The sequence below is a fragment of the Orcinus orca genome, chromosome 21 (assembly GCF_937001465.1).
Source record: "Orcinus orca chromosome 21, mOrcOrc1.1, whole genome shotgun sequence".
NCBI lineage: Eukaryota > Metazoa > Chordata > Mammalia > Artiodactyla > Delphinidae > Orcinus > Orcinus orca.
In genome coordinates, this window is record NC_064579.1 from 18894737 (window position 1) to 18912078 (window position 17342).

Here is a 17342-nt window from a genome sequence, read left to right on the forward strand (position 1 = left end):
GAAAAACTTGTCTGGTTGTATCTGAGCTTAAAAGTATATAAGGGCGGGGGACCTTCAAGATGATGGAGGAGTAAGACGTGGAGATCACCTTTCTCCCCACAGATACATCAGAAATACATCTACACGTGGAACAACTACAGAACACCTACTGAACCCTGGCAGAAGACCTCAGACCTCCCAAAAGGCAAGAAACTCCCCACGTACCTGGGTAGGGGAAAAGAAAAATGAAAAAACAGAGACAAAAGAATAGGGACGGGGCTTCCCTGGTGGCGCAGTGGTTGAGAGTCCACCTGCCGATGCAGGGGACACGGGTTCGTGCCCTGGTCCGGGAAGATCCCACATGACGCGGAGTGGCTGGGCCCGTGAGCCATGGCTGCTGAGCCTGCACATCCGGAGCCTGTGCTCCGCAACGGGAGAGGCCACAACAGTGAGAGGCCCGGGTACCGCAAAAAAAAAAAAAAAAAAAGAATAGGGACAGGACCTGCACCAGTGGGAGGGAGCCGTGAAGGAGGAAGAGTTTCCACACACTAGGAAGCCCTTTCGTGGGCAGAGATGGGGGGTGGAAGGGGGAAGCTTCAGATCCATGGAGGAAATCGCAGCAACAGGGGTGCAGAGGGCAAAGCGGAGAGATTCCCACACAGAGGATCGGTGCCGACCAGCACTCGCCAGTCCGAGAGGCTTGTCTGCTTACCCGCTGGGGCGGGCAGGGGCTGGGAGCTGAGGCTCAGGCTTTGGAGGTCAGAGCCCAGGGAGAGGACTGGGGTTGGCTGCGTGAACATGGCGTGAAGGGGCTAGTGCACCACGGCTAGCCAGGAGGGAGTCCAGAAAAAGTCTGGAACTGCCTAAGAGGCAAGAGACCATTGTTTTGGGTTGCACCAGGAGAGGGGATTCAGAGCACCACCTAAACGAGCTCCAGAGATGGGCGCGAGCCACAGCTATCAGCACGGACCCCAGAGACGGGCATGAAACACTAAGGCTGCTGCTGCTGCCACCAAGAAGCCTGTGTGCGAGCACAGATCACTATCCACATACACCCCCTGCCTCCCAGGAGCCTGTGCAGCCCGCCAATGCCAGGGTCCCATGATCCAGGGACAACTCCCCCGGGAGAACGCACGGTGCACCTCAGGCTGGTGCAACGCCACACCAGCCTCTTCCACCGCAGGCTCACCCCGCATTCTGTACCTCTTGCTCCCCCTGGCCTGAGTGAGCCAGAACCCCCTAAGCAGCTGCTACTTTAACCCCAACCTGTCTGGGCGGGGGAACAGACACCCTCAGGCGACCTACACACAGAGGCAGGGCCAGATCCAAAGCTGAATACTAGGAGCTGTGCGAACAAAGAAGAGAAAGAGAAATCTCTCCCAGCGGCCTCGGGAGCAGTGGATTAAATCTCCACAATTAACGTGATGTACCTTGAATCTGTGGAATACCTGAATAGACAACGAATCATCCCAAAATTGAGGCGGTGGACTTTGGGAGCAACTGTAGACTTGGGGTTTGCTTTCTGCATCTTATTTGTTTCTGGTTGTATGTTTATCTCTGTTCAGTATTTAGAGCTTATTATCATTGGTAGATTTGTTTATTGATTTGGTTTCTCTCTTCCTTTATTTATTTATTTTTATATATATATATATTATTTTCCTTTTTCTCTTTGTGTGAGTGCATATACGTATGCTTCTTTGTGTAATTTTTTCTGTGTAGGTTTGCTTTTACCATTTGTCCTAGGGTTCTGTCTGTCTTTTTTTTTTTTTTTTTTTTTTTTTTAGTATAGCTTTTAGCACTTATTATCATTGGTGGATTTGTTTATTGGTTTGGTTGCTCTCTGCTTTCCTTTATTTTTTTTATTACCTTTTTATTTTTTTAATTTTCTTTAATTTTCTTTATTTATTATTATTTTTGGCTGTGTTGGGTCTTCATTGCTGCATGTGGGCTTTCTCTACTTGCAGAGAGAGGAGCTACTCTGCAGTGCGCTGGCTTCTCTTGTTCTAGAGCACAGGCTCTAGTTGCACAGGCTTCAGTAGTTGTAGCTCGCAGGCTCTAGAGCGCAGGCTCAGTAGTTGTGGCACATGGGTTTAGCTGCTCCGTGGCATCTGGGATCATCCCAGAACAGGGTTTGAATCCGTGTCCCCTGCATTGGCAGGTGGATCCTTAACCACTGCGCCACCAGGGAAGCCCTTCTTTTCCTTTCTTTCTTTTTTTTTTTTCACCTTTTCTTCTGAGCCATATGACTGACTGGTTCTTGGTGTTCCGGCCAGCTGTCAGGCCTCAGCCTCTGAGGTGGAAGAGGCAAGTTCAGGACATTTGTCCACCAGAGACCTCCTGGCCCCACATAATATCAATTGGCGAGAGCTCTCCCAGAGACCTCCATCTCAATGCTAAGACCCAGCTCCACTCAACGACCAGCAAGCTACAGTGCTGGACACCCTATGCCAAACAGCTAGTAAGACAGGAACACAACCCCACCCATTAGCAGAGAGGCTGCCTAAAATCATAATAAGGTCACAGACACTCCAAAACACACCACCGGATGTGGTCCTGCCCACCAGAACACAAGATCCAGCCTCATCCACCAGAACACAGGCACCAGTCCCCTCCACCAGGAAGCCTACACAACCCACTGAACCAACCTTACCCACTTGGGGCAGACACTGAAAACAATGGGAACTATGAACATGCAGCCTGTGAAAAGGAGACTCCAAACACAGTACGTTAAGCAAAATGAGAAGACAGAGAAATACACATCAGATGAAGGAGCAACGTAAAAACCTACCAGACAAAACAAATGAAGAGAAAATAGGAAGTTTACCTGAAAAAGAATTCAGAGTAAAGATAGTAAAGGTGATCCAGAATCTTGGAAATAGAATGGACAAAATACAACAAAGGTTTAACAAGGACCTAGAAGAACTAAAGAGCAAACAAACAATGATGAACAACAAAATAAATGAAACTAAAAATTCTCTAGAAGGAATCAATAGCAGAATAACTGAGGCAGAAGAACAGATAAGTGACCAGGAATATAAAATAGTGGAAATAACTATCACAGAGCAGAATAAAGAAAAAAGAATGAAAAGAATTGAGGACAGTCTCAGAGACCTCTGGGACAACATTAAATGCACCAACATTCGAATTATAGGGGTCCCAGAAGAAGAAGAGAAAAAGGGACTGAGAAAATATTTGAAGAGATTATAGTTGAAAACATCACTATTATGGGAAAGGAAATAGTCAATCAAGTCCAGGAAGCACAGAGAGTACCATATAGGATAAATCCAGGGAGAAACACATCAAGACACATATTAATCAAACTATCAAAAATTAAATACAAAGAATATTAAAAGAAGAAAGGGAAAAGTAACAAATAACATACAAGGGAATCCCCATAAGGTAAACAGCTCATCTTTCAGCAGAAACTCTGCAAGCCAGAAGGGTGTGGCAGGACATATTTAAAGCGATGAAAGGGGAAAACCTACAACCAAGATTACTCTAACCAGCAAGGATCTCATTCAGATTTGACAGAGAAATTAAAAGTTTTACACACAAGCAAAAGCTAAGAGAATTCAGCACCAGCAAACCAGCTTTACAGCAAATGCTAATGGAAGTTCTCTAGGCGGGAAACACAGGAGAAGGAAGAGACCTACAATAACAAATCCAAAACAATTAAGAAAATGGTAATAGGAACATACATATCGATAACTACCTTAAATATAAATGAATTAAATGCTCCAACCAAAAGACATAGACTGGTTGAATGGATACAAAAATAAGACCTGTATATAGGCTGTCTACAAGAGACCCACCTCAGACCCAGGGACATATACAGACTGAAAGTGAGGGGATGGAAAAAGATATTCCATGCAAATGGAAATCAAAAGAAAGCTGGAGTAGCAATTCTCATATCAGACAAAATAGACTTTAAAATAAACACTATTACAAGAGACAAAGAAGGACACTACATAATGATCAAGGGATCAATCCAAGTAGATATAACAATTGTAAATATTTATGCACCCAACATAGGAGCACCTCAATACATAAGGCAACTGCTAACAGCCATAAAAGGGGAAATTGACAGTAACACAATCATAGTAGGGGACTTTAACAACCACTTTCACCAATGGACAGATCATCCAAAATGAAAATAAAAAAGGAAACACAAGCTTTAAATGATACATTTAACAAGATGGACTTAATTGATATCTATAGGACATACCATCCAAAAACAACAGAATACGCTTTCAAGTGCTCATGGAACATTCTTCAGGATAGATCATATCTTGGGTCACAAATCAAGCCTTGGTAAATTTAAGAAAATTGAAATCATATCAAGTATCTTTGCTGATCACAACGCTATGAGACTGGATATCAATTAAAGGAAAAAAATCTTTGAAAAATAAAAACACATGGAGGCTAAACAATACACTACTAAATAACCAAGAGATCACTGAAGAAATCAAGGAGGAAATCAAAAAATACCTAGAAACAAATGACAATGAAAACACCACCACCCAAAACCTATGGGATGCAGCAAAAGCAGTTCTAAGAGGGAAGTTTATAGCAATAGAATCCTACCTCAAGAAACAAGAAACATCTCAAATAAACAACCTAACCTTATACCTAAAGCAATTAGAGAAAGAAAAACAAAAAAACCAAAAGTTAGCAGAAGGAAAGAAATCATAAAGATCAGATCAGAAATAAATGAAAAAGAAATGAAGGAAATGATAGCAAAGATCAATAAAACTAAAAGCTGGTTCTTTGAGAAGAGAAACAAAATTGATAAACCATTAGCCAGACTCATCAAGAAAAAAAGGGAGAGGACTCAAATCAATAGAATTAGAAATGAAAAAGGAGAAGTAACAACCGACACTGCAGAAATACAAAGGATCATGAGAGATTACTACAAGCAACTCTGTGCCCATAAAATGGACAACCTGGAAGAAATGGACAAATTCTTAGAACTAGGACAACCTTCCAAGACTGAACCAGGAAGAAATACAAAATGTAAACAGAGCAATCACAAGCACTGAAATTGAGACTGTGACTAAAAATCTTCCAACAAACAAAAGCCCAGGACCAAATGGCTTCACAGGTGAATTCTATCAAACATTTAGAGAAGAGCTAACACCTATACTTCTCAAACACTTCCAAAATATAGCAGAGGGAGGAACACTACCCAACTCATTCTATGAGGCGACCAACACCATGATACCAAAACCAGACAAGGATGTCACAAAGAAAGAAAACTACAGGCCAATATCACCGATCAACATAGATGCAAAAATCCTCAACAAAACACTAGCAAAGAGAATCCAACAACACATTAAAAGGATCATACACCATAATCAAGTGGAGTTTATCCCAGGAATGCAAGGATTCTTCAGTATACGCAAATCAATCATCGTGAGAAACCATATTAACTAATTGAAGGAGAAAAACCATATGATCATCTCAATAGATGCATAAAAGCTTTCAACAAAATTCAACATCCATTTATGATAAAAACATTCCAGAAAGTAGACATAGAGGGAACTTACCTCAACATAATAAAGGCCATATATGACAAACCCACAGCCAACATCGTTCTCAATGTTGAAAAACTGAAACCATTTCCTCTAAGATCTGGAACAAGACAAGGTTGTCTATTCTCACCACCATTATTCAAAATAGTTTTGGAAGTCCTAGCCGTGGTAATCAGAGAAGAAAGAAATATAAGAAACACAAACTGGAAAAGAAGAAGTAATGCTGTCACTGTTTGCAGATTACATGATACTATACATACAGAATCCTAAAGTTGCTACCAGAAAACTACTAGAGCTAATCAAGGAATTTGGTAAAGTAGCAGGATACAAAATTAACGCACAGAAATCTCTTGCATTCTTATACACTAATGTTGAAAAATCTGAAAGAGAAATTAAGGAAACACTCCCATTTACCACTGCAACACAAAAAATAAAATACCCAGGATTAAACCTACCTAAGGAGACAAAAGACCTGTGTGCAGAGAACTATAAGACACTGATGAAAGAAATTACAGATGATACAAACAGATGGAAAGATATTCCATGTTCTTGGATTGGAAGAATCAACATTGTGAAAATGACTATACTACCCAAAGCAATCTACAGATTCAATGCAATCCCTATCAAACTACCAATGACATTTTTCACAGAACTAGAACAAAAAATTGCACATTTTGTATGGAAACACAAAAGACCTTGAATAGCCAAAGCAATCTTGACAAAGAAAAATGGAGCTGGAGGAATCAGGCTCCCGGACTTCAGACTATACTGCAGTAATCAAGATAGTATATGGTACTGGCACAAAAACAGCAATATAGATCAATCAAACAGGATAGAAAGCCTAGAGATAAACCCACATACCTGTGGTCAACTAATCTATGACAAAAGAGGCAAGGATATACAATGGAGAAAAGATAGTCTCTTCAATAAGTGGTGCTGGGAAATCTGGACAGCTACATGTAAAAGAATAAAATTAGATCACTCCGTTAACACCATACAGAAAAATAAACTCAAAATGGGTTAAAGACCTAAATGTAAGGCCAGACACTATAAAACTCTTAGAGGAGAACATAGGCAGAGCACTCTATGACATAAATCACAGCAAGATCCTTCCTGACCCACCTCCTAGAGAAATGGAAATAAACACAAAAATAAACAAATGGGACCCAATGAAACTTAAAAGCTTTTACACAGCAAAGGAAACCATAAACAGGACAAAAAGTCAACCCTCAGAATGGGAGAAAATATTTGCAAATGAAGCAACTGACAAAGGATTAATCTCCAAAATATACAAGCAGCTCATGCAGCTCAATATCAAAAAAACAAACAACCCAATCCCCAAATGGGCAGAAGACCTAAATCAACATTTCTCCAGAGAAGATATACAGATTGCCAACAAACACATGAAAGGATGCTCAACATCACTAATCATTAGAGAAATGCAAATCAAAATTACAGTGAGGTATCACTTCACACCGTCAGAATGGCCATCATAAAAAAATTTACAAACAATAAATGCTGGAGAGGGTGTGGAGAAAAGGGAACACTCTTGCACTGTTTGTGGGAATGTAAATGCATACAGCCACTATGGAGAACAGTGTGAAGGTTCCTTAAAAAACCAAAAATAGAACTACCATACTACCCAGCAATCCCACTACTGGACATATACCCTGAGAAAACCATCATTCAAAAAGAGTCATGTACCATAATGTTCATTGCAGCACTATTTACAATAGCCAGGACATGGAAGCAACTTAAGTGTCCATCGACAGATGAATGGATAAAGAAGTTGTGGCACATATATACAATGGAATATTACTCAGCCATAAAAATAAATGAAATTGAGTTATTTGTAGTGAGCTGGATGAACCTAGAGTCTGTCATACAGAGTGAAGTGAGTCAGAAAGAGAAAAACAAATACTGTATGCTAACACATATATATGGAATCCAAGGGAAAAAAAAAAGTCATGAAGAACCTAGGGGTAAGACGGGAATAAAGACACAGACCTACTAGAGAATGGACTTGAGAATATGGGCAGGGGGAAGGGTAAACTGTGACAAAGTGAGAGAGTGGCATGGACATATATACACTACCAAACGTAAAATAGATAGCTAGTGGGAAGCAGCCACATAGCACAGGGAGATCAGCTGGGTGGTTTGTGACCACCTAGAGGGGTGGGATAGGGAGGGTGGGAGGGAGGGAGATGCAAGAGGGAAGAGATATGGGAACATATGTATATATATAACTGATTCAGTTTGTTATAAAGCAGAAACTAACACACCATTGTAAAGCAATTATACTCCAATAAAGATGTTAAAATATATATATATATGTGTGTGTGTGTGTGCCTTTTCATCAAACTCACAACTAATGAGTTGTGAGAAATAACAAACATTTTCCACCTTTTCTTTAAATTTTTTGCAAGAGAATTTTCTTCAAAAATATTGACATTTTCATGGATTAAATAGCACTGTTGCTGACTTCTAGGTGAGGAAATAACTTTGAAAAATGAAGGCAAGAGAAGTAATGTAAACGCAGTTTGAAACAAAGTAAAGGCCGAAAAAAAGGGAAATCGTTAAAGAAATGGTAGTATAACAAAAAAGTAGAAGTAAGGCCTCCATTAGAAATCCTATTTTTAAAAACTATAATCGCAAAGGAAAATGTAAGTAAAAGGTCACAACATTTAACACATATAAACAAATAAACAAATATATAACATATAACATATATAACATATATAACAAATATACACATATAAATAAATATACATACGCATATACATAAAAAGAGGAGAACAGGTACTGAAATGTTCATATTGATTATATCTGCATAGTGGCATTCCCAGTCATTTTTCTTTCTGTTGCACTATTTTCCTTATTTTTCTAGTATAGGTTTTTAATAACCAGAAAAATTATATTATTTAAAATAGCAAAAATAGCAAGAGAAGAAGCTTACTGTATTCTTGGTATTTCTGTTAATCCCCAAACTAAGATAAGACAAAGCAAAACAAAGCCAAATCCCTCAATTCTCATCAAGGATGAAAGAAAGAGGGTGGCTTGACTGAATGACTTTGGGCTTTGTCTTACGAAAACCTAGTTCTTCCAATCTTTAGTTGAATGGACTTGCATAAAAGGTGCTTAACATTTCTGGGCCTTGGTTTTTGTGAATATTAATGAGACCTCATAGAAAGAACCTAGAAAGGTAATTCTTTTTTTTTTTTTTTGCGGAACACAGGCTTCGGACGCAAAGGCTCAGCGACCATGGCTCACGGGCCCAGCCGCTCCGCGGCATGTGGTATCTTCTCGGACCGGGGCACGAACCCGGGTTCCCTGCATGGGCAGGCGGACTCTCAACCACTGCGCCACCAGGGAAGCCCCATTTTGGGAATTCTTGATGCGACAACTTGTCTCCTCGTCGTCACTATTGCCTTTGTGGGCCCCTTCCTAATATTTGCTGAATACATCTCTGAAAGCTGCATTTGCTTAATAAAATTATGTGCTCATTTCTTGTTTTTCTCTACTGGTAAAATATTTTCCAGCATATTTTGCTATTTGCAACTTGAGAAGTACAAAACATACTCTTTTTATATATGCCTTATGGCTTTGAAAATCTCTATTAATTGAAATTTATTTGCTAATTTTCTAATCTGAGGCAGAATTTATTTCCCATATTATAATTTAATAAATACCCTTGTTTTAGTAACTTGTGACTTATAGCATTAATTCGATGGTACTTCTATTAGTAATATCTTAAACTATTTTTTTGACTGTAGAATCAAAGGCTTCGCCTTTACTACAAGTAATTGAAATATTTAACTTGCAGGTTGCAGAGATACAGGGTACAGGAAAAGAAAATGATTCAGAGTTCTTCAATCCCTGATATTACACCACTGTGGAGGCTATATATTGAACCTTATGTAAGGTGAGCGTGTGACTATTTCTACAGTTGACTCCAGGGAATGTTTTAAAGGTGTCAGAGATTTTTCCTGTGGCTATAAGTATAGGTAATAGTGTCTGTGGACTCATTGTTGAAAAGCATTTGCCACAATATGAACTAACCTGTTGTATCATAAAAACATTGATGAGTGCCATTCTTAATTACTATTGAAATATTTTGACCAGGCATTATTTTCTAGTTAATAAATACATTAATTGATTTTACAAATATTTATCCAGTATCTATTCTGTTGTAGACACTATACTAGTTCTTTATATTTTAGTTAGGCCAAAGTAGAAAAAAAACCTGGTCCTTTCATTAATATTTTAATAGCTGGTAAACTTTCCCCATCCCTATCAGAAACTTTTACTGAGAGGGCAACCAAGGCCCAAAGATACTAAGCAGCTTCTCTTATATAACATGTTGCTTAACTATGATTAACAACCTATGATCTGATGTTAATGACATCAGCAGCCCTAGGCAAGGTCAAGTAGATCAGGCTTTGATACAATCCTTTTTTTTTTCTATGGCAATTCCAACTTGTAGCAATACTTTATTCTTAGACACTCTTCTACTTTCACATTTTCTCACGCACTGGAGGGGTTTGATGTGTGGTGTAAATGAACTTACTCTCCACAGATGTTTTAACCAATCAGTGGTTGGTATACTGCAATCTGTTGCCTGTCACTGCCATAGAGGAAATCCCTTGTGCAACCTCAGATTCCTGTAGCAGATAGCACTTGGCCTTCTGGGAGTCAAGTGTGGCTTTATAGATAAAGTCAGATAATGAATGGTTGAGTAAAATAGCTTTAAGAAAGAGAACTGTTAAGGGAAGGAAGGAAGGGACGGAGGGAGGGAGGAAAGAAGGGGGAAGAAAGAAAAGAAAGAAAGGAAGGAAGAAAGGAAAAAGAAAGAAAGAAAGAGAAAGAAAGCGTGGGAGGGAGGGAGGAAGGAAGGAAGGAAGAAAGAATTAGAAAATATCATTTTTTGGTTTGCGAGAAGAAAGCATTCAGCCTTTAGATGCCAGTCTTTAATAATGCAGGTGATTTAGTATTTGTTTTTGATCCCAGAGTTTATTTTGTGAGTATAAGATACCTTAATCACTTTTAGAGGCATGGTTTGGGTCATAGAACCTAATTTATTCAATTCTCACTTTCTAGTGCATTTTTACTATGTTGACTTCCTTTGAACACAGCTTTGAATACAGATGAGAAATCAGTGTAAGAGTAATGGTGAGATTAATGCAGTTTTGTTTCCTTAATGAACACGTACCTATTTTCAAAGTGGCTATTTCCTGGAATACAGTTAACCACAATTTAAATACAGCAGGATTTAAATTAGGTTCATAAATAGAAATATACCTTCTATAAAGCTTATAGGAATTGAATTATTTTGTTGCAGTGAGCTATTTCACATAGCATATTTCTTGAAAGAACTGGGTAACTGGTTGTAGCATAGACAGTAATACTATATAACTCTTTGAGATAACTAGCTGTACTTTTATATTAACCTTGCAGACATAATAAGAATAATAGTAACATAAATACCATTCTTCACTTTTAAATTATTTAGAGCTTATAAGTAGATCCACATAGAATTTTAAAATAATTCTCAAAAACTATATAACATATATTAATGCTTATTTTGGTAGTAAGGAAACTGAGGTCTAGGTGATTAAGAAGTATGCCTATGACCACACAGTTTGTAAGACACAGCTAAGAATTAGATCTGGCTTGTCAGCCTTTCCATCCTGCATTAGTCCCATTACACTATGCATTCTTGAATTAATGCTGACCAAGTTGGGTGGGTTGTCTAGAGAAAGGCAGCCCAGTGGGATCACTTGTGTATAGTGATCAAGCCTAGTGCTTTGCTTGCTGAAGCATTGGGGAAGTCTGGATGTTCTTCAGTTTGGTACCCTGTGCGCTGCCTGGAAGGATGGCAGATTGGTTAATATAAATACAGAGAGGTCAAGTGTTGCTATTCATATTGCAAGTTTCAGTGATAACTTATCTGCTAGGATAAGTTATCGGGCAAGGTGTAATCTAGTGAGAAAGACTTGCAAAAAAAAAATGTTCCCACGGAGAGTTATCAATCAGCCTTGGTTTAATATATTAACAAGGAATTGATACTTTCAAACCCTTTGATTAAATCCTAATAAGATAGGGAAAGAAAGAGTAAAGGAAAGCCCAGAACGCACTAACATGACTAATATCTGCTATACTACTGGCCATCTGTATGTCTGAAAACTAATTTGAAAGCCTCTTTCATTTAGAAAATGATTTAACCCATGGTTCATTTAAACAGAATTCTCATTGGGATAATTGGAAATATGTTTTGATTTTCACAAAACTATTCAGTAACAGATCAGGTGGGGATAAACAATGTATGTATGTAAACATAGGTAAGAATAGGTTAGTTGCCCAGAAACAATCATCTGGCATTCTCATGAGAACATAGTGGAAATACAGATGTGTTCTTTTTATTTCTGTATTCAAGGTTAGAAATTCTTGCGCCTAGGCCTTATTTCACTCTAGTTCTGGAAGATATTTATTTGTACTTCAAGTGCTCTCATCGGTCTGAGAATGAACTAGGCAGATTGACTACTTGTAAGTGAAACATGGATGATTCCTGCACATTTTTCTTGGTATGAGGACCATTAACTAACAAGTATACTTAGATTTACTGGAAACAAGGAATAGGTAAAGGCACTCTGATAACAAAACATATTATCCTGGATATCAGTATTTAATACCAATCATAAAAGTTCTTACAACCATAAAATAATAAAAAGGTAAATCGAAATTTGCTTTAATGAAGTTTAGTGTATACATATCATGGGGGGATGATGGTACATGGCTGGAGCTTTTCTGGGTTGGAGAGGGATGCAGGAGGTTTGCTCTTGTCTCTGATTCCATTGAGGTTCACATTTCAAAAGAACAAAATTATATGCAAGTTTTCTCAAATAAGATAGCATGTAAGGATTTTTTTTTTAACTTATATAGTGTTAATATTGTTAATATTGTATCTTTTTACCATCTCTTTTCAAAAAGAATGGTAAGAAAGAGATAAAAGAGAACATCTGTCAACCTAGAATTCTATACCTGGCAAAATATTTTTCAAAAGTGGGAACAAAATAAATATAGTTCTAGAGAAGCAAAAACAAAGGGACTTTGTCATTAGTAGACTGGCATTACAAGGAAGTTCTTCAGACAAAGAGGAAATTTCCCCAACAGAAAAACAAAAATGAAGGGAGGGAAGGGAGCAAGAAAAATTGTAAATATGTGTTTACATATAAGTGAATGCATATTGACTGTATTAAACGATGCTAATTATGCCTTGTGAAAATATATTCCAATATTGTAAAGTATTTGTAGCATCAAATTGAATGACAAAATCACCCAAAGTGGGAGAATGCAGTGAACTGCATTAAAGAACCTAAACTTGTCTGAAAAGTGGTAGAAGCACTAATTAATAGTTGATTCTAACAAGGTAAGGATGTCTGTTGTAAACTCTACAGTAACCACTGAAAGAATAGTAAAAGGATTTATAATTCACAGCCTAATATATTTGGAAATGAGATAATAAAGGAATAAAACTAATTAAGAAAACCAAAGGAGGTCATCTAGGTAGGCTAAAACAAAGGATAACAACAGAAACCAAGTTGTATGATTGTAGATACAAGTTCAAATAGAGCCATAATAACATGAGTATTAATGGATTAAATATCAAAATTAAAAAATAAAATTGTCCGTCTGAATAAAAAGTAAAACCCAATTATGTACACCTTACAAGAGAAATCTGAAATGTAAGGATCACGTTTAGGTGTAACAACAGATAACTATGAATAACAGATAATATGAATATCTAGTGCCTTATAAAAGTTGGAGGTTTTATTTTTTTCAAGTACCAGATATCTTGGGAGGATTGTTGCTAGTATTATTTCAGAGGATAGAGGATGTCAGTGGGGTAGTGTCTGTGATTTTTTGGCTTTTCCCTTATGGTTACAAGATGGCAATTGCAGCTCCAGCTCCAGCCAAATGTCAGATTGCAGGCAGTGAGGAGGAAAGAGTGATACCTGTGTCAGGAGCAGAGACATGCCAAGGTAGGGGGGTAAAGGAAGTGCTCTGCCCAGGTGCAGTGAGGGGTATATTGTCTGCATAATTTTAAAAATAGTAAATATAACTAAGAGTCGATGGGCTTTTCATTATCACCACAAGCTGGCAATTTTAAAAAATGTTGGTGATAAAATATTCCTAGTGGTGTGGACCTCTCCCCACACACCCTGTTCCCCACTTTCACCCCCCTGCCATTTATCAGAAAAGCAAATTCTTTCACAGAAATATCTGGGTGTTTGCATAGATCTCATTGGTAAGAAATGTGTCACATAGTCAATAAAGAAAGTCTGGGGAGGGTGCATTTTCAGCTTTCCAGTCTTGATAGTTGAAAAAGACAAGGGTACAATGGATTTAGATGGGTGCCGCATTAACTCTCCTACAATATTTACCATAAATAGAGGGACAAGACAGGAATTCAGTCCCAGTGATACCAAGGTGACTGGGTCACCTGACCAAAATAGAGACGGGAGCTAGGGTTGAGTAGGGACAAATAAGGAAGACTCTGAATGTCCATAATAGATTATTTTGGTTTTCTGTCTCGTTTAGTCATCTAGGAAACTAGAAGAAATACCTTTTTGAGGATTTGATGAGATGATACATATATAAAAGTTTTAAAAAATATCCCAAATCTCAGACTTCTGAATTCTCTGATAGCAGGAGGAGGTATTCCGAGATGTTAGGTATAGAAGAGCTATCACAGGGCAAATTTATGAGACAAAAATGAAAATGCTTGTTGTTCACGTTCAGTATTAGCCTAGACTAATATTTTGAAAAAACAAAACCAAAATGGAACAAACAGAACAATTCTTTTCTTAATCAGAGTAGGGTTGAAACGATCTATGAAGATCCTTTCCAATGCAGTTTGTTACTCAATCTTATTCCTTTTGCTTGGTGACAAATGAATGACTAGTCTCATCTCCTTTTCCTTTTCACCTCTTGTATGTGTATATATGCACCTTTTCGCTGTGGTTTCTTCTCTGGGAACCTGTCCTCTACCCCATTTATTCTCCGTTGACCATTGTGTTTCCCATCTTTGGGTCCCTTTATAGGTAGTGAGCGCCAATGCTCAGCTAGCACCTGCAGGGATTGGTTTGGAGCTGAGTGTGGACAGAATGAGCCTCTTCAACAAACATGTGCTCTGTATTCTGTCAGTGTGGTTGTAGGCTGTATGTATAAATCATCTGCCTCTGTAGTCCCTGCTTCCATTTCAAGAGGCTCATTAAGAGTAAAAATGTTACATTTTTACGAGGATCTGGAACCTGATCTGAATGTGTCACAGAGACAAGACAAACAGCAAAGTGCCTGAGAGATAGTCCTCTGTATTTGAAAGTTTCTTTACACAGTGACAACCCAGGAGCTACAATTAAACAAACAAATAGAAAACAATGTCTCCTCACAGCCCTGTAAGAGAAAAATGCTCATATTTCAAGGTCAATCAGAACTTGCTTGAAATTATTTAATAGGTTTAATAGAAGCAATGGGATATTCTCTCCACTGAAGTAGCCTATTTCTTCTCTACTAGAGAATCACTACTTCTGGTTAGAAACAGTGTTATGCTGTAAGTAATAAATATGGATGGACCTGGGCTGTACATCTTGAGTTTGCACGCAAACAGATCTGAGCTTCCTCAGTGGTGTGCCACTGATTCCTTAGCTCTTGAGGGCTCCTAATCCAGGGTTTTCATGTGATGCTTCTCAGAGGAAAGTCTGTTTTCTTCCATATCAAATATACAAATCCATTTATTAAGGATTTCATATTAGTTATGGTATTTTTCAATTCTAGAATTTATATTGTGTTCTTTATTAGTGACTCCCACAATCTGAAGAAATTCATCTTTTAATTTACTTCCATCATCTTTTCCTCTATTTTCTACACATAATAATTACAGTTATTTTAGATTTTTCATTGTCTAAGCCCAATATCTCATTTAGATGTAGGTCTATTTCTTTGTTTTTGTTTTAATGACATCTTTATTTACATCCACTCTAACTGCAAAGCTAGCCTTTCCTTCCATTATGAATGTAGACAGCAAACTACAGTGGTTTTTAGCAGAATCTGTGACTGTCATCAATCAAATCATGGATCTTTTCATATCACATTACAGTTGTTGCTGATATCCCCGAATATTATTTATGCCCATCACCCACTACTTGGAAATTGTGGTAGTTTTATGGATTTTAGCTATAAAATCCTGTTTTTTGTCTTTCCTAGTATTTTTTTAATTGAGTGCCACTTATTTTGCATAAAATAATTGTAGCATCTCCATATGATGTTATCTTCGTCCAGATACTCTTGTAACGTACATCTATGTTACTCTTTCTTCCTTTAGGTGAAATATGCTAATGTAGTGGCAAGAAAAACAGATGGATTCAAGATGCTTTCTTGTTATAGAATCAGCAGAATTTGCTGTTGGGTGAATGATGGGTTAGGTGTCCAGGTGCAAAAGAATGTGAGGAACTGAAGTTGATTGCCAGAATGGTAGCTCAGGCAGCTTGGTAGTTTGTGGTGCTACTGCTTGGGCTGGGGAACACTGAGGAAGGAACTTGTGTGAAAGGTGGTGTGAACAAGAGTTCACTTTTGTACATGTGAATTTATGGTGTCTCTGCTATTCCAAGTCTTATGGAATTTTCTGTATGAGTGTGTTTCAGCTTTGCATTGAGTTGTGTTTGGCTTTCCAGAGTCACTCGCTCTTTCAATCTTGCTTCTTAGAAAGGGTAGATAGAGTAACAATTAAAAGTTACTATGTTTTGGCAAGTATGTTCTTCTTCAATCAGTGCAATCTGGCTCCACGCTTTCATTTTAACTATTATGGAAGAAATCTGTTAACTACTACCACCTGTGCCTTCACAGAAAGGCATGATAACTGTTGTTTGATTAAAAATGGGGGACTTATTGTCCACATCTATTTTCGTAGTTTGCAATTCTTAAATTTACTTTACCTGATGTTGAAAACAGTGCCTGTGAGCAGCAAGCCTGGTATAGCTCTCCAGAGCTCTCACTCTGGGCCACAGGCTGTCTTTGATGGACAAGCTTGGGTTCTAATCATGTATTACAGCCCTCCCACAGCCTCTGAGTAACTTGAGGATTTTCTCTTTGATATTTTTCTCTGCAAGAATGACAGTTAAAACACTCCCTGGATTTCAGCGAACCTAACATTTTAAAGTGTAAATAACAACCGTACCTCATGCTGGCTCCTGTCTGTTGATAGACTATTACTTATTGTTTTAGAAATTTTGATTGAAGAAAAATAGCTCTCAACTCATGAAAATCAGTATTCTTAATCCTGAATATGTTTCAAATACTAAATTTCTCAGTGTTCTGCCTGATCCTGAATTATTCTCTTTATGGGTAGTGTTTTGATTAAGGTTCTTTATTTCTTATAAAATATAGAATAGGCATTTTTGTTTATCTGAAAGGGCTACCATTTCTATTTCTTTTTTCTTTTTCTGCACTTTCCCTTTTTTAGCTATTTTTTTTAACGGAAAAGAGCATGAGGGAAGAAATCCTGCATGCTTCCCATTTGCAAGCTAACTTCCTTCTTCTTCCTCTCCTTCTTTCTTCTTCTTCCTCTTCTCCTTCCTCTTCCTCTTCCTCCTCTTCCTCCTCTTCCTCTTCCTCTTCTCCTTCTCCTTCTTCTCCTTCTTCTTCATCTGTAAGCCCAGACTTTGTCAGAATGTTTTAAAAGCTTAACTATCAGGTCCATAAAACCCACCTCTTCAAGGCAAAATGCATTAGAAAGCTAAGCCTCCTTTCTATTTACTACTGTATTCTCAGCCCCAG